The sequence below is a fragment of the Desmodus rotundus genome, chromosome 13, assembly GCF_022682495.2.
Source record: "Desmodus rotundus isolate HL8 chromosome 13, HLdesRot8A.1, whole genome shotgun sequence".
NCBI classification, from domain to species: domain Eukaryota; kingdom Metazoa; phylum Chordata; class Mammalia; order Chiroptera; family Phyllostomidae; genus Desmodus; species Desmodus rotundus.
The window spans coordinates 64,870,275-64,896,224 of NC_071399.1; positions in this window are offsets into that span (position 1 = coordinate 64,870,275).

Below are 25,950 nucleotides of genomic sequence, written 5' to 3' on the forward strand. Positions count from 1 at the left end.
GATGTGACATTTAGCAATCTTCTCAATGTCACTCAGGAATCAGAAAAAATGCAGGGGTGACCTCTAGTTTTCTGACTAGTATATATTATTTCTGTCGCTCTGTCTATGACTGATGGCTCTCATTAAAATAGCATGCATAAAATACTGGAAAGACCAAAAATAGACAAAATAAGCATTCCCATGTTGGGAAACTTACTGTTCATCTATCTCTGAACATAAAGTGTATTTTTTTGGAGTAATTTTCCTTTCAAAAGAGGCTGATATTTCACGTATGAATCAGAGGAAAAGAGAACTCCAACACTTGTCCTCCGTCCTTGCTAGGAGCATCATTTAGAATCAGTGTGTTTAGAAACTAAAAATGAGACAACAGTGATACAGAGTAGCCACATAGTAGCACACCAAATAATAACAAAATATCCAATATGGTAATATGGAGTCATTGATTCTGAAAACAGTTTGTGAGATAAAGGCAAAAACAAAACAAAACAAAAATCAGGCATGAAATGTCTTAGACTCCAAAACAAAAAAGTTTCCCTTGACCTATTTATTATCAAATAAGTAGTCACTTTATTTTGTATTTTACAAAGTATAGAAAACCAAAATCATAATTTAAAACTAATTTAAAACTACAACACAGTGTGCTCAGATAAAATATATCCTAGCAAATAAATGAAAATTCACACCATGCAAACATTGCTGGAAAGGTAGATAAAATTTGCTATATCTGATAAAGTACAGCTTATTGTATTTATTACACTAATTTAAAATAAATAGGTCATAGATCTCTATTTATTCTTGGCCGCATTTTTAAAAAAATGTTACCATTTCTTTTCCAAATTTTTATTTGCCTAGAGTTTATTTTCTCTTAATTTTGAATACTCAAAGTATATATGGCTTCATTAAACATTACTTTTTCCATTGTACTTTCTATTTTAAGATTTCTTTTTGTGGTACTGCTCTCTCTAGTTATTCTTTCAAATATGCTATATAGTTGATAAAACTTCTGAGATCTGTATGTATAAAAATTTCTGAATTTAAGTCTCTGTAGGATTCTCAAATATTTGTTCTTAAATATATTTCTCAATTTTTTTTTTTCTGACATAGTGCAGGGAACATCTGATGTCAGTCAGATCTGCATTCTTTGTGGGGAATTGATACTTATTTGTTGGTCTTTCAATCTGCTCCTTAAAAAAAAGTTGAGGTTTTCACTATTGTGTGTTTAGGTGGGAGCCTTTAAAAATATATGCTTGTATCCTGTAATTGTCAATCTTTTACTCAGAGGAATGCTTTTCTAAAATTTTTGTGATTAAAAAGATTGGACTATTTTTCTGTAACTATTGCTTCTCTTTTATCCCCTATTAGATAATTTGTTTTATTATTATTTTTCTTTATTAAGTCTTAAATGTCTTTTGGAACTCATGACATATTCTCAATGTCTTTTAGCTTCCTTTCAGGCTGCATTCTAGATAATTTTCTAGTTCAATTTCCATTAATTAATTCACTGTTCATTTTTTTTCATGTTACATTCATTGCAAATATTCTTTATACAAATAATTGTATTTTTTTATCTGTCACTTTTCAATGTGTGCTTTTTATATAATCACCCTCTGCAGATCGTCCCCATTTCTAGTTAGTAATGGCAGCCAGGCCATGTATCTTTGTGCCAAATTCTCAAATGCTCAATGACCACCTGGAGGTAGACCTAGGGCTGCTATAGCTTATCTGAGGAGGACGAGATTGGGAGACCTGCCGCTTCCATGGCCATGTCCACAGTGATTATCCTGCTTTGTGTTGATGCTCTTCTAATTCCCAACTCTCACCAACTGTAGGTCCAGGGTATTAATCTTTAATCTGGCTAATTCTCTGCAGCTGTGTCTGCCTTCGCAGATTCATAAAGAATTTGTGCACTCCCTGGACTACAAGAGTTGCTTTCTTATGTTTTAAACCTAATTACTTTTAGGCCTAAATTTCAATTTTTGATAAGATTGTTATATGATTTCCTATATATTTAATGTAGGAACAGAAAGAATGTGGGATACATTTAGCCTATGCACTTGAAGATGAGCATGTCATTAAAATTCTTTTGGTAATAAACTCCACCCAGTTTTTTTCTAGTGATATGAACTTTTTTTTACATCAACATTGTAGCTTGTATTAGAAGGTAAATGAACTGACATAATTATAAAGGACATTCTCCTATATTTGTGGGGTGTTTTAAATCTAGGTTTTTTGGTTTCTTCTCCCATTTAACTGAAAAACCATGCTCCAGAGGATGAATCAAAAACATTATGTATCAGGATGTAATTTTTAGCTGTAACTAGGGCAACTAAAGGGAAAAATAAATACATTGAAGGAAATGTCAGTACTTATTTCAATAAATGAATAGTGAAACCTAAAAATGATTTAATAAAATTGTCAACATAAAATGCAGCTATTTGTTCTTTCAGAGTCTTGTTTAAGTATAATATTAAAAACTGCAGATGGAATCATGTTGCCTTATGAAACTGAAGTCTGTCAAAGACTCTGCAATCTCAGTCTGTAATGAAATATATGTTGAATTAAAAAAAAAACATTTATTTTGCATGAAACATTGAACAACTGTAAAATAACAATAATTTTTGAAAATATGTAAAATTCATTTTAAAATAAGCACTTGTGCTAAAGTGACCATTTTAATGTATGAAATTTATCTTCAATTGATGAAATTAACACTTGCAAATGGATAGTACTTAATGACAAATTCAATATATTTATTTCTAAGCTCCAAAATGCTATGCTTAATTTTGCATTACACTAATATATTTTCTTATAAAAGCTTAGAGACTGATTATTGGGACATTTATGTTAACTTTCCTAAATGATCTCAATATTCTACACATTTTATTAAACCAGGTATACATTAATTGAGCTGTAAAAAAACTTTAAAAAAAAGCCTTTAGGCTATGTTGCCCACAGAACCAAACTGTCTGTTCATTTTGAAACATATTCAGTAGGTATAGAACATATATCTAAACCACAAGATTAGCATATAGGTATACTATCACAGTTAAATGAATATATTGCTGGAAAGCAGAATTTAAAATAGGGATATTTGAACACTTAGTTTTATTATTGAATTGCTTTTTAAAGTTATACATCAAAATTGAGTAACATTTGGAAATGAAAGTAAAATATATTCAAAACAACAAAATAACATAACTCAGGAGGCAGAATTGATATTTCTGCAGTTGTCTTCAAACATAATTTCTACTAATTATTTTCATACTTAAGATTATACTTACAGCCCTGGCTGGTATGTCTCAGTGGATTGAGAGCTGGCCCGTGAACCAAAGAGTCACTGGTTTGATTCCCAGTCAGGGCACATGCCTGGTGTTTGGGCCAAGTCCCCAGTAGGGGGCGCACGAGAGGCAACCACACATTGATGTTTCTCTCCCTCTCTCTCTCTTCTCTCTCTGAAAATAAATTAATTAATTTTAAAAATTATACTTATAATAAATATGTGTCCTACTTATGTTTACTAATTATATGTATGCTATAAGATAATCCTCTAAATTACTACATGCATGTACATAAACACATATTCCTAGGTTAATAAACCCAATGGAAAATAATTATGATAAAATACTGAATTATGTAGATATAACGTGGTATGCTTAATTATTTTTGAAAATATTTAAATAGGTAGCTGATCAACAATTTATGTCTTTTCTAGTCTGTTTGAACTGTATTTTATTCTATCATGCAGTTTAATTAGTGGCTAATGAACATGAATTTGAGCAGAGATATTTTACGGTGTATTGAAACCCCAAAGCGTTTATGAACCTTTTTTACCTTGTTGGTATTAAAACTCCTATGTCTCTCCTGCGTAGCAGCAGCAGAAACCTCTGGTAATTTCATTAAGGCTTCTAGTTATTTTTCTCCACATGACTCCTTGAATTCAATGTTGCATATGCATGGTCTTACTTTAGTGCCATTCTTCTGATTAGTACAATCCATTTTTGTGTTTTTTCCCCTTTGTCTATGCTACTTGTGTTTCTTCTTTGTCCATCAGGAGAGCTTTGTTTCAGAAATTAGTATTTCCAGACCATGCATAAAGTAAGAAATTTTCAGTCACATAATATTGATTATTTCCTCCTGTTCATATGCTATCTTTGATGAATAGTTTAGTTCAGTCATTTAAATCTAATTTGACTACTAATTTTAATATCAGAAAGCTTTGGGTATCTTTTAAATATTTTTCTGTAGATTCAGGGTCACATTTTTCCTACATCAGTACATGTCTCATAATTTGCAATTACTTTCACCATTGTCATTGTTGTGTTGTGTAGATCTGGATTATTATTTTGATGAATTGTTGGGTTTCATTCAGACAAAGGAGTAGGTTACTGGCAGATAACCTTGATCCTATGTGGCTGATAGTGGAAGTTTAGTGCAATTTTTCTTGTGTCCAAGGCCCTACACGTCCATCTCAGGTGCTTTTCTGCTATAGTATTACCTCTCTAGGGTTTCCATGAAAGCTCATGTTTTTTAGCAAATTTTTCTAAATGTGTTCAATTTGACTGTGTCTCCATAGCAGCAAATAACTGATGAAATTTCAGTCTTTCAACTTTCAGTCATTACTTTTTCTAAGATACTCTGGTGTTGCCCCAAGTGTGCACAACTTTTAAACCAGTGAAAGATCGGAGAGAGTTTTACTCTGATTTGGGGGCTTGCCTGCTGTGGTTCCTTCTTTTTTAAAATTTCAAGCTATTGTGTAGTCCCAGACTCTAACCTGTGATATTTCTAACCAGTACAACTACTAACTTCTGCTTAGCAAACTCTGTGTGTGAAGCAGACTAGAAAGTATCCTTATGGCAAAGCCAGTTAAACTTCAATATTTCCCAGGGGGGTTTCCTTTTCTCTAGAGTCATTTATCCTCCAGTTTCATTCTAATTTGAATACTCTAGTGTCTTTAAAAAGTTAATTGTCAATGGCAAGATGATTTTTCTGGTAAAAGCTACTCAGCAGTAATTAGATACAGAAAAGCTGTGCTGGGCACATGTATTTTTAATGGTACATATACTCCCTTTGATTACCAGAAAATTTCTAACACTGCGTGTCCACAAAAAAATATTTAGGAGTATTATCCCTCAATCCCTAAGAACAAAAGATGTTAAAGCATATTTAAAACAATTTTTATAGCCATATATAAAACAAAGTGGTATTTTTTTGTATCTCAATTTTATTTTATTTTATTTTTTGGCTACTAATCTATTTGAATATCTTTTCACATGATTACTAGATGCTTTGATTTTCTCTTCTACATATTTTTATTAATGTTCATTTTCTATTTTTAATGAATTGCTTGTTTAACAAATAAACAAAACAATAGAAACACTGGAAAAATTAATCAGATGTTTCAGCTGTTTTTTACTAAAAGAGAAATAGAGAAGTTTATTCCCCACCAAGGTAGAGGGCTTCATAAATATCCAAGGATTTTTTTTAAATTTCACACTGTCACAAAGCATTAAAAAAAGCCATGTCCATTGACGGTGTGCCAGGGTTCCCTTTGCTCCACATCCATGTCAACATTTGTTTGTTGATTTATTGTTGATGGCCTTTCTGACAGGTATGAGTGTTATCTCATTCTCTGATGATTAGTGAAGTCGAACATCTTTTCATATGTCTATTGGCCATTTGTGTGGAGCAAATATACGTATATTTGCTCTTTAAATAAGTGTTTACTCAAGTAATTCACCCACTTTAAATTGGATTGTTTTTGGTGTTGAGTTTAATGAGTTCTTTAACAGTTTTGGGATATTAACCACTTAACAAATATATCATTGGCAAATAACTTCTTCCATTCAGTATGTTGTATTTAATTTTGCTGATAGTTCCCCTTGCTGTGTAAAACCTTTTTGCTTTGAGGCAGTCCCATTTATTTTTCTTTCCCTTGCCCAAAGAGCATATCAAGAAAAATATACGTATATTACTAAGAGAAACATCCAAGATTACACTGCCTAAATTTTCTTTTAGGAATTTGATGGTTTCAAGACTTATACTTAAGTCTTTAATCCATTTTGAGGATTAAACTAAAAGGTGGTCTTTCTTTCCTTCCTTCCTTCCTTCCTTCCTTCCTTCCTTCCTTCCTTCCTTCCTTCCTTTTCTTTCTTTCTTTCTTCCTTTCTTCCTTCCTTTCTTTCTTTTCTTTCTTTCTTTCTTTCTTTCTTTCTTTCTTTCTTTCTTTCTTTCTTTCTTTCTTTCTTTCTTTCTTTCTTTCTTTCTTTCTTTCTTTCTTTCTTTCTTTCTTTCTTTCTTTCTTTCTTTCTTTCTTTCTTTCTTTCTTTCTTTCTTTTTTCACATATCTGTTCAATTTTCTCAACACCATTTATTGAATAGACTATTTTTACCCCATTCTATATTATCTTTTTATATATTTTATTTATTTATTTTAGAGAGGAAAAGGGCAGGAGAAAGAGAAGGAGAGAAACATCAATGTGTGGTTGCCTCTTATGCACCCCTTGTTGGGGACCTGGCCCACAACCTATACATGTGCCCTGACTGGGAATTGAACTGGCGACCTTTTGGTTCTCAGGCTGGTGCTCAATCACTGAGCCACACCAGCCAGAGCACCATTCTATATTCTTGATACTTTGTCAAATATTAATTGACCATATAGTGTGGGTTTCTTTCTGGGCTCTTTATTCAGGTCCATGAATCTATATGTCTGTTTTATGACAGTACTGTGCTGTTTTTATTTCTATAGCCTTGTAGTATAATTTGATATCAGATAACATGATACCTCCAACTTTGTTCTTCTTTCTCAAGATTGTTGTGGCTATTTGGGCTCTTTTGTGGTCCTCTATAAATGTCTTATTTTTTTCTAGTTCTGTGAACATTGCTATTTGAATTTTGATAGATATTGCATTGGCTCTATAGATTACTTTGAGTACCATGGACATTTTAATGGTGTTAATTTTTCCTATGAATGAGCACAGTATGTGCTTCCACTTATTTGTATCTACTTTCTTCAGTGTCTTATAATTTTCCAAGTACAAACCTTTACCTCCTTGGTTAAATTTATTTCTGAGTATTTTATTTTTTTGAGGTGATTGCAAATAAGATTGTTTTCTTAATTTACCTTCTGGATAGTCCATTGTTGGTGTATAAAAATGCATATCTGAATATTTATTTTTTATCCTGCTACTTTACTGAATTTCCCTATCACTTCTAGTAGTTTTTTTCATGGAATCTTTAGGATTCTCTATAAACGTAACATATGTCTATGAGTATCATATTATTTGCAAATAGTGGAAGTTTTACATCTTTCTTTCTACTCTGGATGCCTTTTACTTCTTCTTTTCTGATTGGCGTGATGGGGACTTCCAGTGCTGTCTTAAATGAGAGTGGTGAAGGCAGATATCCTTGTCCTGTTTCCGATGTTAAGGGAAACCCTTTTACGATTCTGCCCATTGAATATGGTGGTGGCTGTAGGTTTGTCATATATATCCTTTATTATGTTAAAGTATGTTCCCTCTATTCCCTGTTTGCTCAGAGTTTTTATCATAAATGGGTGCTGGACTTTGTTAAATACTTTTTCTGCAACTATTATTATGGTTGTACAAATTTTACCCTTTATTACATTTACGTAGTATATCACATTGATTTTCAGATACTGTACCAAACACAACCCCCGAAAAAAATCCCACATAATCAAGAATAGGTTTTTTTAAATCATTGCTTATAATGTTGGCAATATTTTATGACTAGAGTTGTACTATTAACTATTTATTCATTGTTAAAATACAAGTGATGATTTTACTATTAAAGTATATTAAAATGTTATAAATAGTGATAACAAAGAATTTACTATTGAAGTCCTTGTTAATGAAAAATAAATTATTTTCTTAGGTAAGCTAAAAAAATATGTGTGTGTGTATATATATATATATATATATATATATATATATATAACTAATATATATGCTAACATAACTTTTCATTTATTTTTATCCTCTTTCTAATGACTTAATCTGTGAGTGGCACTGTATCAACTGCCATTGTCATAGAGAAAGTAAGCCCTAACTTTCTCACTAAGCTAGACTCAAGTCCATTCCAAGCACCTGGACCCAGAGCTGTAGTGACCTATCCCTTGGGAAATACCATTGTCACTAACACACTCCTTTTCCAGAAATCCCATGAAGAACACATTTGTGCATGGCTGGTCCACAAGCATCAGCTACCCTTTCTTCTTTCTCTCTGTATTCCATCCTTTCTCCCTGTTCCTGCCCGCTACTTTCTGTGTAACCTTACACAGAAATTCATTTCCTTATCATCTAAATGTATGTAGGTAAAATGCCCACATTGCAAAATATTTGTGTGGTAGATAGATTGCCTGGATTTGAATTCTGTCTCTAGCATTTCATGGTGATGATCTTAAACTCACGATACCTTTTTTGACCACATAAGGAAAAGTATACTTTGTCATAAGTTGTTGTGTGATTCAATGAACTTATGTACAATGCATAGAACATTCAGGGGAGTTTCTGATTCAATAAATGTTAACTATGATAATCAGTATTTTGTACATGCCAATGTGTCTGTATCAGTATCTGCACACCTACCACCAACACACTATTATTATTTTAATTTTTACAGTGCATTTTCTGCTCCAGAAGCCGTTTGAAATCCCTGGTATGATTTACTGAAGCATGAACCATAATAAATAAAATCACAAGATGAGGCCTTTATATATGTGTTTGTGGTTTTTCATTTTGCATTTGTTTTTGAAAATAACTTCCAGAGCCAGAAACCCCACAAGGTGAATGAATGAAGAACAAGGCAAGATCCAGCATTTCTGTGTTCTTGTTGGGACCACAATCATATAATAACCATTTTCTTATTTCCAATTTCTTCCATTTTATTTATTACTTTTGCTTGGTGTTTATTAATTTTGAAGTTCCATCCACTATTTTTATAGTTTAAATTGTTACTCTAGTTAATTTATTTAAAGTAGCAAAATCTAAGTCATTCAAAACTCTTACAGGAGCTTAGAAGATTTGAACTTTTTAAAAAAAAATTTTATTGTTATTCAATTACAGTTGCACGTCTTTTCTCCCCATCCCTCCACCCCACCCCAGCTGAACCCACCTCCCTCCCCCACCTCCCCCCTCCCCCCTGGTTTTGTCCATGTGTCCTTTATAGTAGTTCCTGTAATCCCCTCTTCCCACTCCCCCCGCCCCACCCCGGCTATTGTTAGATTGTTCTTAGCTTCAATGTCTCTGGTTATATTTGTTTGCTTTTTTCTTCTATTGATTATGTTCCAGTTAAAGGTGAGATCATATGGTATTTGTCCCTCACCGCCTGGCTTATTTCACTTAGCATAATGCTCTCCAGTTTCATCCATGCTGTTGCAAAGGGTATAAGCTCCTTCTTTCTCTCTGCTGCGTAGAATTCCATTGTGTAAATGTACCATGGTTTTTGGATCCACTCGTTTGCCTATGGGCACTTAGGTCGCTTCCAGTACTTGGCTATTGTAAATTGTGCTGCTATGAACATTGGGGTGCACAGGTTCTTTTGGATTGGTGTTTCAGGGTTCTTAGGGTATAATCCCTGCAGCGGAATTGCTGGGTCAAAGGGCAGTTCCATTTTTAGTTTTCTGAGGAAATTCCATACTGTTTTCCACAGTGGCCTCACCAGTCTGCATTCCCACCAACAGGGCACTAGGGTTCCCTTTTCTCCATATCCTCTCCAACATTTGTTTGTTGATTTGTTTGTGTTGGCCACTCTGACTGGTGTGAGATGGTACCTCATTGTGGTTTTAATTTGCATCTCTCTGATGGCTAGTGATGCTGAGCATCTTTTCATGTGTCTCTGGGCCCTCAGATTTGAACTTCTTTTAAACACTCCTTCCCTAATTGAATACTATTGCTCTTCAATTTAGTACTACTGTGTTCCCAAAATACCAAGTGAAATGTCACTATATTTTATTTTCTATTATCTTTTTAAAATATTTACATTTTTTTATCAACAGGCTTTCTTTTGTCAGAATTCTTTTTTAAGTTTATTGTCATTCTTCCATACAATATGAGCTCCTTTAAGGGAAAATAGTTAGTAATGAAGACTGTATTTTTTCAAAAAATTCATTGAAATCCCTGCTCACAAATTTAAAAAATAATCTCTTAATATGCAGTTTTGAGTTAATGTTTAGTTTTATACAACATTTTCTCTCACTGCTATTTCTGTCTTCTGTTGATGGTGGAAAGTCAATTGTCACTCTAATCTTTGTGCTTATTAAGTGTTTTTTTTCTCTTTCTGATTGTTGTTTGTAGATGAATTGAGAGCTCACATTCCTTACAACAGTTTTCTGAGGAAATTAATTGAGTCCTGGGTTAGAGGTGTGTAACAACATGGAGAAATTCCTTTTTATTTTTCTTCAAGGTAACCGAAGGATCAAAACCACTGGACGTCATTCAGGGGATAAATGCGGTAGAGAGTTTGCCCTTTTATCAAGGGTAAAGGCAGAATTACACATTTTCTAATTCTCTTTTTAAGAGTGGCTCCTTTCAAGTTTACATACTTTGGGCATGGACAAGGTTTGTGCAGGGTCTTTTACCTAATTCTTGACATTTGCTAAAATTAGTTTTCTTCTTTGTTCTATTTTTTTCTTTATTCTATTTTTCATTGATTAAAACCAAAGTTCTGGAGCACAATGGATCTGCAGGATCCCCTGCCAGCATCTAGGCCAGGGGTGTCAAATTCATTTTCACCGGGGGCCACCTCAGCTTCACGGTTGCCTTCAAAAGGCCAAATATAATTTCAACTCCTTAACAGTGAAGGAGTAGGAACATTTACACAGTCCTAAAATTATTTCAGCCCTTTGAAGGCAACGGCGAGGCTGAGGTGGCCCCGGGTGAAAATGAGTTTGACACCCCTGATCTAGGCCAACTGTTAGCATCTAGATTTACTTCCTTTTCTGGATTTTGGCTTCATTATAAGGTTTGGTCTCTGATAATTTTTACTTAGTTTCTAAACATATATATATATATCATATACACACACACATTCTGTGTTTATATGTATTTGTGTTATACATATGTAGTTTTCATTTAATCACAATTTTTAGATTTGCAGTATGAGAGATTTTCAAGGTATTTAGATGCCATATCGCTGTAACATCGTCGTACTTTTGACACTCTTTTCCCTATAACTCCTGTGTTGGAATATAGTGCTTTCTATTTCAAGGGGCATTTGCTTGTTTATATGTTTATCTCCAAAAATTAATTATAATTTCTTTTCAAACAAGTAACATGACTTATTCATATTCTCTCTCTCAAAGTGAGAAGGGGAAATGTAAAATTGACTTATATATGGTGATTCATTTATAAATCAATAGATAAAATTTGGTTTTCAAGGATAATGATTCACTGAGGTATTTCTTTATAACAAATAATGTGTTTTATAATTCATATTTTTTCTTTGCATGTTTCTTAGTATTGATTTGTTAAATTGAATCCTGACCAAAAATGACAAAAACAAATGGCTGTCTTGTAAGGAATTATGCTGATTTTGTAATGCAACTTACAGTGATACTTCATAAAAGTAAGAAATATAAAAAATGTCACTTATGCTAATTGCATATTGGCCTTTACTTCATTACACCACATGTGAGTAAATCTAAAATAAAATTTACTAATGAAGTTAGACCACAGGATTTTATAAAGAATGGCCCTTCAAAGAATGTCTGAAGGAAACCTATTAGCCAAAAATAAGAATCTGAGTTATTAACTAAATATAACTTTAAGTTAATGGTTATAGGGAATAAAGGCTCCCCCCAAACTATTGAACACCTGAGGTATCTAGTTGAGATAGAAATGACATCCACCCTCCCAAAGAAACAGGCATGAAACCTTTGTCTCAAACATCTTTCCATTCTCCAGATTGAGATTGTATGTGAGCCTCCTCACGTTTCATGATTATCAATACCTTTAGCAACAGGAACGGTGGGAGGAAAGGTGGATGCTTTTAACAGAAACATTCCTGCTGTGTTGTACATGTCAAAGACAAAGTGGTAACAAGATAAAATGGAACTCAGAGTATCCATGAGGCATGCCTCATAGTGCTGGAATTGAGCACGGGCTAAGAATGCGCTGCTTGCATTAGGGTAATAGCTACTCATTTCCACACTGCCAGAAGCCAGTTTTCTGCTATTCTGAAAATCTGGGGGCAGCTCTGAGGATTTACTGGAGAGCCAAACTTTAACTGAAGCTGGCCTTGAGCACAATCAACGTTCGGGGGTGAAATGTGGGATAACATAAATCCGTTCATTTACTTTGTTTATCCTTGTGAGAGAGTGAGAAACATAGCGAGCTAAGCTACCACATTCAGATATAAACTAACTATGGTCATGTACATTTACCTTCGGGTCAGACTTTAGCAAATGTTGCTTTCTAGAATACAAGCTAAAATTTGGTTTCATAAAATAGCCCTTTGCTTATATTAATAATGATGACAGACCCCAACATTTTAACATTTAGAAAGAATTCATGCACTTATTGAAAACCCAGTCATTTCTAGTCATTCCTCCAGGGCCCATAACACGTTGTACCTTATATTATGTTCTGACTATACTGATTGATTGGTAATCCTAGGTTATGACGCATTACCAACAACAACTGAAAGGAGTGTAATAGCAGAGTAACTGACATAAGGAATGATAGTTAAAACCAGAGGAATAGACATGTAAGAAAATTATGAAACAAAATATTTTCAAACATCACATACATTACATTGCATTTGATGTATTCTATATTATGTGTTTAACAAAGAAAGAAAATATTGCTTATATTTATGTAATATATGAAGAAAATATATACATGTGTGTTATATAACACGTGCATTTTTATTATAAACAGTCTAAATTTGAAACATGGATATTTGATACTGTAATCATACATCAATGCCAATTTAAAAATCCTTTCTTTACTGACACTATGGAATGTTTGTTTAGAAAACCTACAGTTCTCTTGTGCTTTTCCTTTCTCACTGTACTACCACACACACACTTTTGACACCAGATGGGTGAGAGTTTTTCTCATGCTCAAAATTTTATGATACCAGCTGGGTTTCCTACAATTTAATGCAATTATGACACTATCTACCTCAAGATAGCATCAGATCTCACTGGTTAAGGATTCAGTCCCACAGGACTGCCACACCCCATGCTTCCAATGCCAGTCTCAAGTCCAGGCAGTTACCTGTGCTTCTGACCCCACCACTATAAACCAAAGGCTTTCCCAGCCCCACCTCAGGTTCGATCCATTTATTAGAGTGGCTCAGAGAACCCAGGGAAAACAGTCTACTTACTCTTCACCAGTTCATTATCAGAGGATACGATGAAGAACACAGGTAACGTGAAGATTGAGGAGATATACAGGGCAACGTGTGTAGGAAGGACAGGGGTGCCCCCACACCTCCTCAGACTATCGCTCTCCATGCACCTCCACATGCAGTCCCCAGACTGGCAGCTCTCTGAGCCCCACAGTTTGGGGGATTTTTACGGAGGCTTCATCAGTAGGTCTTATCAATCATTATCTCCACTTCTACTCCCTCTCCCTTCTCTGGAAAGTGGGGTTGAAAATTTCAAACTTCTAATCATGGCTTGGCCTTTCTGATGACCATCCAAGAACCCACCAAGAATCACCTCATTAGAACGAAAACACTGCTATCACCAGGGAAATTTCAAGGGATTTAGGGAACTCTGTGTTGGAAACCTGGGTCAAAGACCAAATATTATAACAGAAGATGCTTCTAATGCTGTATCACTGAGGAAAGTATAATGGCTTTAGGAGCTCTGCGCCAACAGTAAGGGCAGAGACCAATGTAAGTGGATAGAGGACAGATAGACAGATGGTAGATACACACATAGATAGATGATAGAAACAGAAATAGATTTCCTATCATTTCACATGATTATAGAAAAGTAAAAATAAGGTAAGTAGGCAAGTAAAATATGACATTATGTAAAATATATGGTATTTTTCTTAATTATTTGATATAATTTGTTGCAGTATTCTTTAGATTCATAAACATGCATTATATGAGCTTAAACTAACTTCTGAACCCAATGTTTACGTTTATTGGTAGGAAGATGTTTTTAGTTTCTCTTTTGTAAATGTTGTTATTATTATTATTATCATTCTTGATGTTTTTGTTTACCTGAATTATATATAAAGTAATGGCATACATAAAATTACATTAAACAGTTTATTACCAGCTTTCATAATCTTTAGAAAGCAGGATATGTCCAATTACTCACTATTTCACTGTGTATACTCATGATATCACCAAGAAAACAGACTATTTGTGTATTTTAAAATAATACCAAACTAAGGATAAAGTATTTTAAATAAAATAGCTGAATTAAATGTATGGTATCTGAACATCATCATGTGGCTGAAATAATGGCTTTAGCTAAGTCGATTGTGTAGTAACCATAATTTCCGAACAAAAAAGCAGGGATGAAAGTATGTATTGCTATGAAATGTTCTGCTAATTTGACCTTCACAGAAAAGATAATTTACTTAAAACTGTTTTTATCTTTAATTTGAGATTGATCCATGATAACCTTACCCAGTTCTGAAATTTAAAGATTTTTTTTTTGCTTGATGCATTATTATTAGTTGTCTTTCTCTACTAACTAGCAGTTCAAGGGTTCTGATAAAGAAATTGTTTCCATTAAACAATGCAAATACAAGATTTTATCATTTGAATTTAGTTTGGTTTAGGTGTAGCCATTCAAGACAGTTTTTAACTCCCAGTTTAGTCCCTAAGCGAAACCTCTTTAAAACACACTGCTTTCTCAACTTCTGAGGCTGTGCGTATATTGAGTTTTAAATAACTATTATGAATATATAAATAAATAGAAAAAAATCAAATATATGATTTATGTAACCTTATTGTTATTAAGAATAATTACCCCAGCTTTAGAATTGAAAGAAAACATTGACTGCATGTCATTTTACAGTAACTGGGGCATTACAGGCCCATGGAAGGATCATTTATTTTTCTAAGAAACACATAACCCTGACATGCTATTTACAATTAAATAAATTCCATATATTTTTACATTTCACAGCACTAGAAAGTTACTTATAATGAGTAGCAAAGTGGAAAAATGAAAAGGATTTTTAGGCTTTTAAAGATGTAACTAATTTCTGTCAAGAAGTCAAGACAATTCAAAAGTGATGGGTTTATTGTCCTATAGGACATTAGCCTGATGTATCTAATTTAGCAGTTTCACTTAGGCTTTCATCTTTGGCAATCTCCTTTGATGGGCATTATCATCCTGGCGGTCCCTTCACTGAGTTAAACAGAACTTCTGCATCTGTTTACATATATTTGAATTAGAATTATATATTTAATACATACAAAGTTTGTTCTGACACAATAAAACAAAAGAACATTTAATTTTTTCCTGAAATATATAAAAAAATTGAACCATTGGTGTAGTTTAAGCTTATTTTCCAAATATGGCTAGTGATAAGATTCTCCTGGGGTGTTCATAGATCTATTAATATTCCTTTACAGTCCTACATATTCACATCTTCAAGGAAAAGGCCTGTTATTCTCTGGTTTTGAAGACAGTCCCAGGTGAATTTCTTATCAATTATCGGTTGGAACTACAGATCTAGGGCACTGATTCTGAAAATGTTCGTAGTCCACCATTTCTCTAGGGTTTCGGAACTCTGGGAGCCTTTTAGTTCTTCCACTTGATAGCTTTTCTTGGGAGGACAATCATGTAAGCCATAATAAGAACAGCTAATTTTGCGGCAGTGTATGCATTAAGGCTGTTTGTTGATAACAATGGCTTCAGACAAAAATAATTCAAAGATTAAACAGATGATTTCAAAGGCTAAGTACATGTAACGAAATAATTTTTATGTGATTTAAGTATTCCCCGTGTTGAAAAGAATCATTAAATTCTATAACAAAAGGCTAATGCTATGACTGAATACTTCCAACTGCACAAAACAACAACTCACAAAAACCCTATGCTATATTTTCTACACATATACTAACTCTTCTAATTATTAAAGATTTGTATGTTACATATGAGAGAACTGTTATTAAGAGAGCTCAAATAAATGCTTAATTCACATTATTAATAAATAATGAAGTAGGGAATTCTAGCCTTGATCGATCTTCTATGCTCATGCTTTTATAATATTCAACCATCTCAAAGTAATTCTATTTTTTTGAAAATACTAACATATATATAATTTTTATTTGATTTTAATTGTATTTTCCATTACAGTGTAGTTCCCTTATACCCCTCTCCCCAACAATCACCATACTGGTGTGCATGTCCATGAGTCCTTTCTCCTTTTTGTTCAATCCCTCCACCCCCTAACCTCCCTACTACCCTTAGCTGTCATCCTGCTCTCCAACCATAAGTTCGTCTCTATTTTGCTGGTTGGTACTGTTTGCTCATTAGATTCCACATATGAGTGAAATCATATGGTATTTGTCTTTCTCTGACTGGGTTATTTCACTTAGCATACTGTTCTCCAGATTCATCCATGCTGTCACAAAGGGTAAAATTTTCTTCTTTATTAGGGCTTAGTAGTATTCCATTGTGTAAATGATCCATAGTTGTTTTATCCACTCATCTGTTGATGGACACTTGGGCTGCTTCCATATCTTGATGATTGTAAATAATGCTGCAATTAATGTAAGGGTGCTTATGTTCTTTTGTATTAGTGTTTTGAGTTCCTTCAGATATATTCCCAGAAGTGGGATTGCTGGGTCAAAATACAGATCTACTTTTAATGTTTTCTGGTATCTCCACATTGCTTTCCAAAGTGGCTGCACCAGTCTGCATTCTAAACAACAGTGCAAAAGAGTTCCCCTTTCTCCACATCCTGGCCAGCACTTGTTTGTTGATTTATTGATGATGGTTATTCTGACAGGTGTGAGATGGAATCTCACTGTGGTTTTAATTTGCATCTCTCTGATGATTAGTGATATTGAGCATCTTTTCACCTGTCTCTGGGCCCTCTGCATGTCCTCCCTGGAGAAGTGTCTATTCAGGTCCTTTGCCCACATTTTAATTGGGTTGTTTGTCTCCCTGGAGTGGAGTTGTATGAGTTCTTTATATATTTTGGAGATTAAACCCTTGTCTAAGGTATAATTGGCAAATATATTTCCCATATGGTTGCTTCCATTTTCATTTTGATGATGTTTACTTTAGCCGCACTGAAGCATTTTATTTTGATAAAGTCCCATTCGTTAGTTCTTTCCTTTATGTTCCTTGTTCTAGGGGACATGTTGGTGAAAATATTGCTACGTGGAATACTGAGATTTTCCTGCCTAAGTTCTCCTCTAGGACTTTATGGTGTCATGACTTACATTTAAGTCTTTTATCAATCTTGAGTTTATTTTTATGTATGGTGTAAGTTGGTGGTTGAGTTTCATTTTTTTGCATGTAGCTGTCCTATTAAAATACCAATGACATATTTCACAGATATAGAACATTTCAAAAATTTATATGGAACCATAAACAACCCCAAATAACTGCAGTGATTTTGAGAAAGAACAAAGTAAGTGGGATCACAATACCTGACATCAAACTATATTACAAGACCACTGTAATCAGAACAGTCTGGTACTGGCATAAGAACAGACACATACATCAATGGAAGAGAATAGACAGCCCAGAAATAAACCCATGTCTCTATGGTCAATTAATATTCAACAAAGGGGCAGAAGCATAAAATGGAGTAAAAATAGCCTCTTCAACAAATGGTGTTGGGAGATTTGAACTTTCTTTAAGACTTCTTTTGAATATGTTCAATAATCTTATAATTTTATTGTAATGTCGAAATTTTAAAAAACTCCTTTATTTCATATTATCTCATAAAATTTTTCTCTTTTATTTTCTCAACTTCTCTCATTATTTCATTGTCCTTAATAGATTTTCTCTACATTCCCTTGTAGCACCATCTGTGAGTTTCCTGCTGTTGCATTTATTCTCTTACAACAATAATTAGGGTATTAAGACATCTCTAATCCTTGTTTTGTCCCCGGTAGGTTATTTCCAATTTTTTTCCCTGTTTTATACTCACAAACCTTGTTCACAGATTCTTTAAAAATTTGCAGTATCTGAGCCAAAACCTACTAAATTTTTTGATTTACTATTGTGAAATTTATAGCATAAATTAATAAATCCTTAAATAATTGTATTTTCATTGATTTTATAAATTTTTCATCACTGATCCATAATCAATTTCCAGTAAAATGCGACACGCAAAATTACTCTTAAATACATTTTTATAAACTCATATTTGTCTCAAAAATGAATTGAATTTTTATACATTAAAACTTATACCGTGGGTTAAAAATGGAAGCACATTACAATACTTCATATTAAGTAAATAATTATTTATTATTGATTATTATGAAGGGGATAACAAAATGACAGAGACTACAAGAATTCTGGATAAGGTAGGGTAAAGAAGTTGTGGTAGGACATTTGGGCAATACTATAGAAGAGAAAAAATTCAGGTATGTTAAGATAACTGGTCATCTCCAAATTATTCCAGTCTTTCAGGTTTAAAAAAAAATTCTGCTACTACTCTTGTAATGTGGTAATTAGATTCAGAAGAAACTATGCATAATTTGTGCGACACACCCAGTCTCCTTGCTGTACGTTGATTTTCACACTCTTCTACCGTGGCGTCTTATATTTTAAGTTCTTTAGGTGTCAGACTCTATTTCCAGTGTTTTATTGTTGATTCGTCTTTTGTTTGTTTTTCAACTTTCTTAAATTTGTTGTAGTAACATTAGTTAATAAAATTACACAGGTCTCAAGTGTACAAGCGTATAAAATGTTGTCAGCGTATCATGTTGTGTGTCTCCTTCTGTCGCCATGTGTGATTCGGTGATGCTCCACGCCTGCTCAGAGTTATTTCATTTCAGAGCTTAATGTCTCCGCTGCCCACATCATTCTGCTGAGAATTGGCATGTTTAGATCATGATAGACCTTTAATTGCACAAATCCAAAAAAAGAAACTCTGATTTTTATCTCGTTGAACAATACTTTCAATAAAATGAGCATGTGTATAGTATGAACTTCAGCTATATTAAATAATGTCTTTTATAAAGTTTTTGCAAAGTTCAATCTGCAATTTATTACCTAATATAGTAGTTAAATTAATTTAGTCCTTCTACATACTACGATTAATGTGTGTTTTTTACATTTGTTTTAGAGAACATAGTCCTATTAATGTAAAAATAAACATTTCCAGCCTAAACATAATTGTTAAGAAAACAAGTTTCTATATCTTTTCTTATTTTTAATAATATATAGATTTAAATTATAAAGATGAGTACTTTAGGGAAAACATGATGTTTAATTTTAAATAAAATGACACAACCTCTTTTCGATGTTAAACAATTGGCTCTTGGAATTCTATGAAGATAATTCACTCCAGTTTGCAAGTTAGCTGTGAAGCTTAGTTTTATGTGTCAAACTGTTTTGGGCACAAGGTGCCCAAAGAGCTGGTTAAATTTTATTCTGGGCGTCTCTGTGAGGGTGTTTCTGTGGGAGATTAACATTTGTGTCCTTAGACTGAGGAAAGCACACTGCACTCCCCAGTGTGAGTGAGCCCCATCCAAACAGTTGAAGGCCTGAACATAATCAGACTTAGTAACAGAGTTCTCTTTCTTCATGTGACTGTCTTTGAGCTGAGACCTTAGTCATCTCCTGCTTTTCAACTTGGATTCAGCATGAAACATTATCAGTTCACCTTAGTCTTCAGCTTGCCGAATGCAGATCTTGGAATCTCTCAGCCTCAGTAATATGTATATATTACATAATTGGTTCTGTTTCTCTGGAGAACCCAGAAAAATGCAAGCTGTAAGAGAGATATATCCTATGTTTTCTATATTTTTTATCTTGGACTCATACTTGAAAAAAATTCATTTTGGATATTTTCTCTTCTATGGTACAGTTTGTTGTGAACCTAGTAATACTGACAATTTAATATGCTTTTCCAATAGCTATTATTCAAGGGATATAATGTCAAATGGGCAAAGATGCAACAAAGATGGACAGTAACCTAAAAGTTAAAACAAAATAAAAATCAGTGTTCAGTGTTGGAAGAATTTGTGAGATAAATTTGAGGAATTGAATATGCCCAGAACACAGCTTGCTAATCCGCTACAAGGTCAGTCCTCAAAACAAACTGAACATTGTGTGTGTTTACTTACAAAGATTGATGTAATATTCTGTATGCAAAGAATCACTGATCATGAGCTCATAAAATTTCCAGAGAACATTTTAAAAATAATTTTGCCAACACACTTAAAATTTATTTTTTTATTTAATAATTTTGATCATGATGAATGAAGTCTATTTAAATATAATGATCACACTTCCTCACAGAATAACCACAGTAGTCCCCCTTTATCTGTGGTTTTATTTTTGTTGTTTCAGTTAACCATAGTCAACTGCCATCTGAAAATATTAATTTCCCCTCTATTTGTGTGAATGAAATAAAAAAATCAAAATTAAAAATTTTCAAAAATAAACAATTTATGTTTTAAAATTTGCATCATTTTGAGTAGCGTGATGAAATCTTATTGCATTCAACTTGTCCCACTCCATTGTGCCCTGGATGTGAATTATCCCTTGTGTACCATATCCACACCGTAACCACCAACCATTAGTCACTCAGTGGTCTCGGGTATTAGACTGACTGTCTGGTGTCACAGTGCTTGTGTTTAAGTAACTCTTATTTTACTTAATATTAACCCCAGAATACAAGAGTGGTTTAAACTTTATCATAAGTATTTATAAGAAAAAAATACGGTATATTTAGAGTTCGGTGTTATCCATGTTTTCAGGTGTCCATTGGGGGACCTTGAGACATGTTCCCCACAGATAAGGGGTGGAGGACACTGTATTTCCTTTAACTTGACCTAGAGAGGTAAGAATATCCATTGGCTATGTTAAGTGAAGACTAAACATGCCATTCATTCTATGCACTGCTTCCATCACATAGGTGAAGTTATAATATTAATGGACATTATATATTTATACAGTCAATAGATGAGAGTTAACATTGGCAGGGACTTTCAGAGATATACAGTTCATATTTGCATTTTCATCAAAATATGCAAAAGTGGTATAAATTGACAGACCAAAATCCAATATTGGAAAATTAATGGAATTAAATGTCTTGACATTTAACCATGAACAAAAAGTGACTATTCAATAGTGCTTCTGAAATGGAAACATCTCAATTCAAAAAACAGAGTTGCAGTTATGACATTATCAGTGCACATATACTCATTTATTTTTTTTGTAAACTGCAATGTTAGAGATCATTATGTCTTTATAAATCTGATAATTCTGTTATAGTTTTCCATGATAAGAAAACCATTATGCATAGTTTTATTTTTAAATCTTCACCATAATATATTCTATTTGCATATGATTTTAAAAATATATTTAATGGTGAGATGCAGAATTATCCCATTCAGTATATGGAAATTATATTATTTTCCTATTGTTAGAATTCAGGAAAACATGAGCAAAAAATTATTAAATATATATTCAATTTTCAATTTTTTCACACTAATCGAGATGAAAAAGGTGTATATATTAACAAAGAGAAAATCCTAACTTGTTTTTAACCTTTGGAGCCTAATTTATCATGTGTATACTTTTCTGTAGCAGCTCACACTTCATGTCATTCCATGGCAAAGTCCTGTTCATCTAAGCTTTAGCATCAGTGATACAGAAAACCAGATCAGAATCCTTCAAAATGTCAGGGGTGCAAAGAAAAATTCAGAAACTGACATTTTACAAAATGCATACTGGGATTATATCAATAAAAACACGCATTATTTATGAAGCTTAGTATTAATTAATTTAGCAGGTAAGAAACACTCCTTAGTAGTAATTATGTTCATTCATTTACCACTAACTGGCTATAACACGTACTGGATGCCTATGTCATCCTTGGCAATTTACTATGTTCTGGGAATACAGCATTCAAGTAACCATTGCTCCTGCTCTCATAAACGTGCTTTCTAACAGTGGGGAGCAAACAATACACAAAAAGTAGGTACATACTAGTAGAGATAATGGCTAAACATAATTTAGAGCAATGAGGGTGCTATATAATACAGGGTTATTATGAAAAATCTATTTTATATATAGTTTCAACAGTGACATGAATGAAATGGATAGTGATCCAAGTAAGTAGTTGGAGAAAGAATATTGAATACAGAGAGTGCAAGTGCCCAGGCTTTGCAAAAGGCTCGTGCTTGCCATGTTTGAATCCACATGACATCTAAAGATGAGTGAGGAAAGCAGATTACACAGGGCAACGTGGACTTTGAGCTTTTTCGGAATTATATGGGACACAATTGGAGCATTTTGCATAGGAGTGATGTGGTCTGTCTTAACAGAATTCCTCTTGGGGGTTTTAAACCATAAAAAGAAGAGGGTGGATGTGTGATAACCAATTAGGGTGCTATGAAAACTAAGGTGGTGGTGGTGGTGGTGAGAAATATTTGTATTACAGATTTAGTAATAGTTGGTATTGGTCTTATTTTTAGTATTATAAAATTATTTTAGATTATTTTTAATCCAGGGTGGCTATATTTTCTCAATTGATTCATTTTTAAAACTGTGTGAAAAATGGTCTGTGGTCACTGGGTCAGTTTCCTAGAACCCCATTCACTTCTTTAACAGCCCATCTCAACTCTACTAAAATTTCTCTTCCTGAGAATTCTAGCAACTCTATTAAACCCAATTTAAATCTGATTATGTAACCATTTCTTCTTCTTATGACCCCAGAACAGAAGCCATTTAATCATGAGAGCTGTCCTTGACCTGTGGGATCAGATCCCCTGCTATATACATTTAATTGGTTGCATTTATCATACTTGTGATTTTTTTTTCTGTGACTGTTTGATTTATATCTGACCCTTTCCACCAGGGTGAGTCATAACTGAATCCCGAGAGCTAGATTTGTCACAAATAAAAGTTCCAAAAATATTTGTTGATAGAAAATTGGTAAGTGGCAATTTTCCCATTTTCCCTGGTGATTCTCAATTAGTTGGAGTCCTCAAAAAACGAACAAACAAAAACCCAGAACCAACAGAATATATATAGATGTGCATAAGAGGAGATTTATTACAGGAATTGGATCATGCAGTTATAAAGGCAGAGAAGTCCTATCATCTGCCTTCTGCAACCTGGAAAATCAGCAAAGTTCATCGTACAATTCAGTCCAAATCCAAAGGTCTGAGAATTAGGGTAGCCAGTGGCGAAGTTCCCAGTCCAGCCTGAAGGATTGAGAAAGGACTGAAAAATGGGGCTACTGGTATAAATTTGAGAGTCTGAAAGTTCCAGAACCAGGAACCCCAATATCCCAGGGCAGGAAAAGATGGATGTCCTGGCTTAAAAAATAAATAAATAAAAGCAAACATTCAATTTTCCTCTGCCTTTCTGCTTTATTCAGGGCCTCAGTAGATGGCATAATGTTGCCGTCTTTTGGTTGGTAGGGGCTGATTTCTACTCGGCCTAAGAATTTAATGTTAAATGTCTTCTGGAAACACCCTCACAGTCACACTCAGAAATTATATTTTACTAGCTCTCTGGGCATCCCTTAGCCTAGTCCAGTAGACACCGAATATCAAGCGTCACTGATTTCATACTGCATTTCCAATTCCTGTTTTGTCTTCTGCTTACCCAAATCATTATGGGTATTTTCATTCACTGATTTTCTCACTAAGATATTAAGGGATATAGTCTGATGTTAGTTCTACTGACAGTTCTTTTTCTAAATATTCTTTACCTCTTTTTCCTGTCTTAAGTCTCTCTTCTTATTTTATTCCCTCATCTTACTGAAGAACCACTAAGATTACTAGGATCTTTGTTTCTGCACATAACCTATCCTGAAAATTACTGGAAACAACATATAGTTGTCACTAATTTATGTCACTTGTTTCAGGCTCACCCTGAGTCAAGAAAGCAACTTGACCCCACTGAGCACATAGCAAGTTCTTTGTATGTCTGTATAGGTAGATCTAGTTCTGCCTATGGGAGGACACCAACACCAACTGCCTCAGCACTTTTAAAACTGCCTCAATGGTTACCTATAAAATGCTTTATGCCAGTGCTGGGATTTCTCTGGCAATAAATGTTGTTAGAATAATAGGTACATTCTGTTTTAAATTTCTGGCCATAAAATAATCTAGCAAACAAAAGCAGGCGTGTTTGTTCATGTTGAGTAAGGGACTTTAAATGTGACCATGGTCCTTATTTTTGTCCTTGTCTTAGAAGCAAGTCTCTAAACTGCCTAAAACTTGATGGATTGACTATTTTGGTGGCCTTTGTTTTGAAACAATACACTGAAATAGAGATGCAAGGCTAATCTGCTCCCTGTCCTGAACTGTATCCCAATGGAAAATGCTTTAAGATAGATAGGGCTGGGAGGTACAGAGACATAGTACTAAGTTTCTAAGGAAGAGATTGCAACAGAAAATATGTTCATGAAGTGATGAATTCAAGTTTCTTCTATTTTGATAAATCCTCTCAGGTGCCAATAATATATTTTCTTGTTATTTCTGACACCTTGAATTTAAGCATTGACTAGAAATTAACTTCTGAAATTTATCAAGGCGTAGAATCATCTGATACTCAGCAAGCATGGATGTTGGCTCTAGACTGAAAAGACAAACAAAATGCTGTGATATTTCTTTTTTCTTTCCTCTATACTAGATTAAAATTTACTAAAATCTGCAAAAAGTAGCTAAATCCTTCTATGTGTCTAATAAATTCCTTAAATTCAAGTCTGCCAACATGTTCTAAGCTACCAGTAACACTTACACAAATACCAACTATTCAATAAGAAAGTTTCAGGACAGTGGTGTGTCTCCTTCCATGGAAGCATCCCAGAGCTGCAACTCTTTGTTGTGGAACACGCTTACAGGCTCAGTTTTCCAGGTTTTAAAGGAGAAGCAGGGAGTTTGGATTTCTCAAAAATCTTAATATTTCTAGTTGATTTAATTAAAACAAAACAATTTTCCATGCCAAATTAAATGTATCTGTGAGCCAAATCTGAAGAACAGGCTACTAAATGAAATTTTTGGAACCATCGGTAAATCCATTTAACTTTCATGAATAAACTAATGAACATATGAATGAGTTAATTAATGAATGAGTTTCTCAACCAATTTAGCAGGAAGGATAAGGATGACAGGAAGATACTGTGGTCAAAAGTGTGGTTGGATAATCAAAGTGCTTGGGGTTACCTGAAGGGTAGCATAATGCGTCAACCCAAATTATGACTGTTCAAGTTTATGACCTGCCACCCCAAAATAGACCACTTTGACATATTGACTATTTTGAGCTTTTCAAATAAGCACTTGGACAGCAGCAAATTTCCAGAGGCTTTATTTATTTTTTTTAATTTCCTTTATCTGCCTAAACACAGACCCTCCAAAAGAAACTCATGAATCCAGTTAAAGGTGAGATCATATGGTATTTGTCCCTCGCCGTCTGGCTTATTTCACTTAGCATAATGCTCTCCAGTTCCATCCATGCTGTTGCAAAGGGTATAAGCTCCTTCTTTCTCTCTGCTGCATAGAATTCCATTGTGTAAATATACCATAGTTACAGAAGAAAAAAGCAAACAAAATATAACCAGAGACATTGAAATTAAGAACAATCTAACAATAGCCAGGGGGGAGTGGGGAGGGGACAGCGAGGAGAGGGGATTACAGCAACTACTATAAAGGACACATGGACAAAATCGGGGGGAGAGGGGAGGGGGGAGGGAGGTGGGTTCAGCTGGGGGGGGTGGAGGGATGGAGAGAAAAGGCTTACAACTGTAATTGAATAACAATAAAAATTTTTTTAAAAAAGAAAGAAACTCATGAATCCTCTCTCCC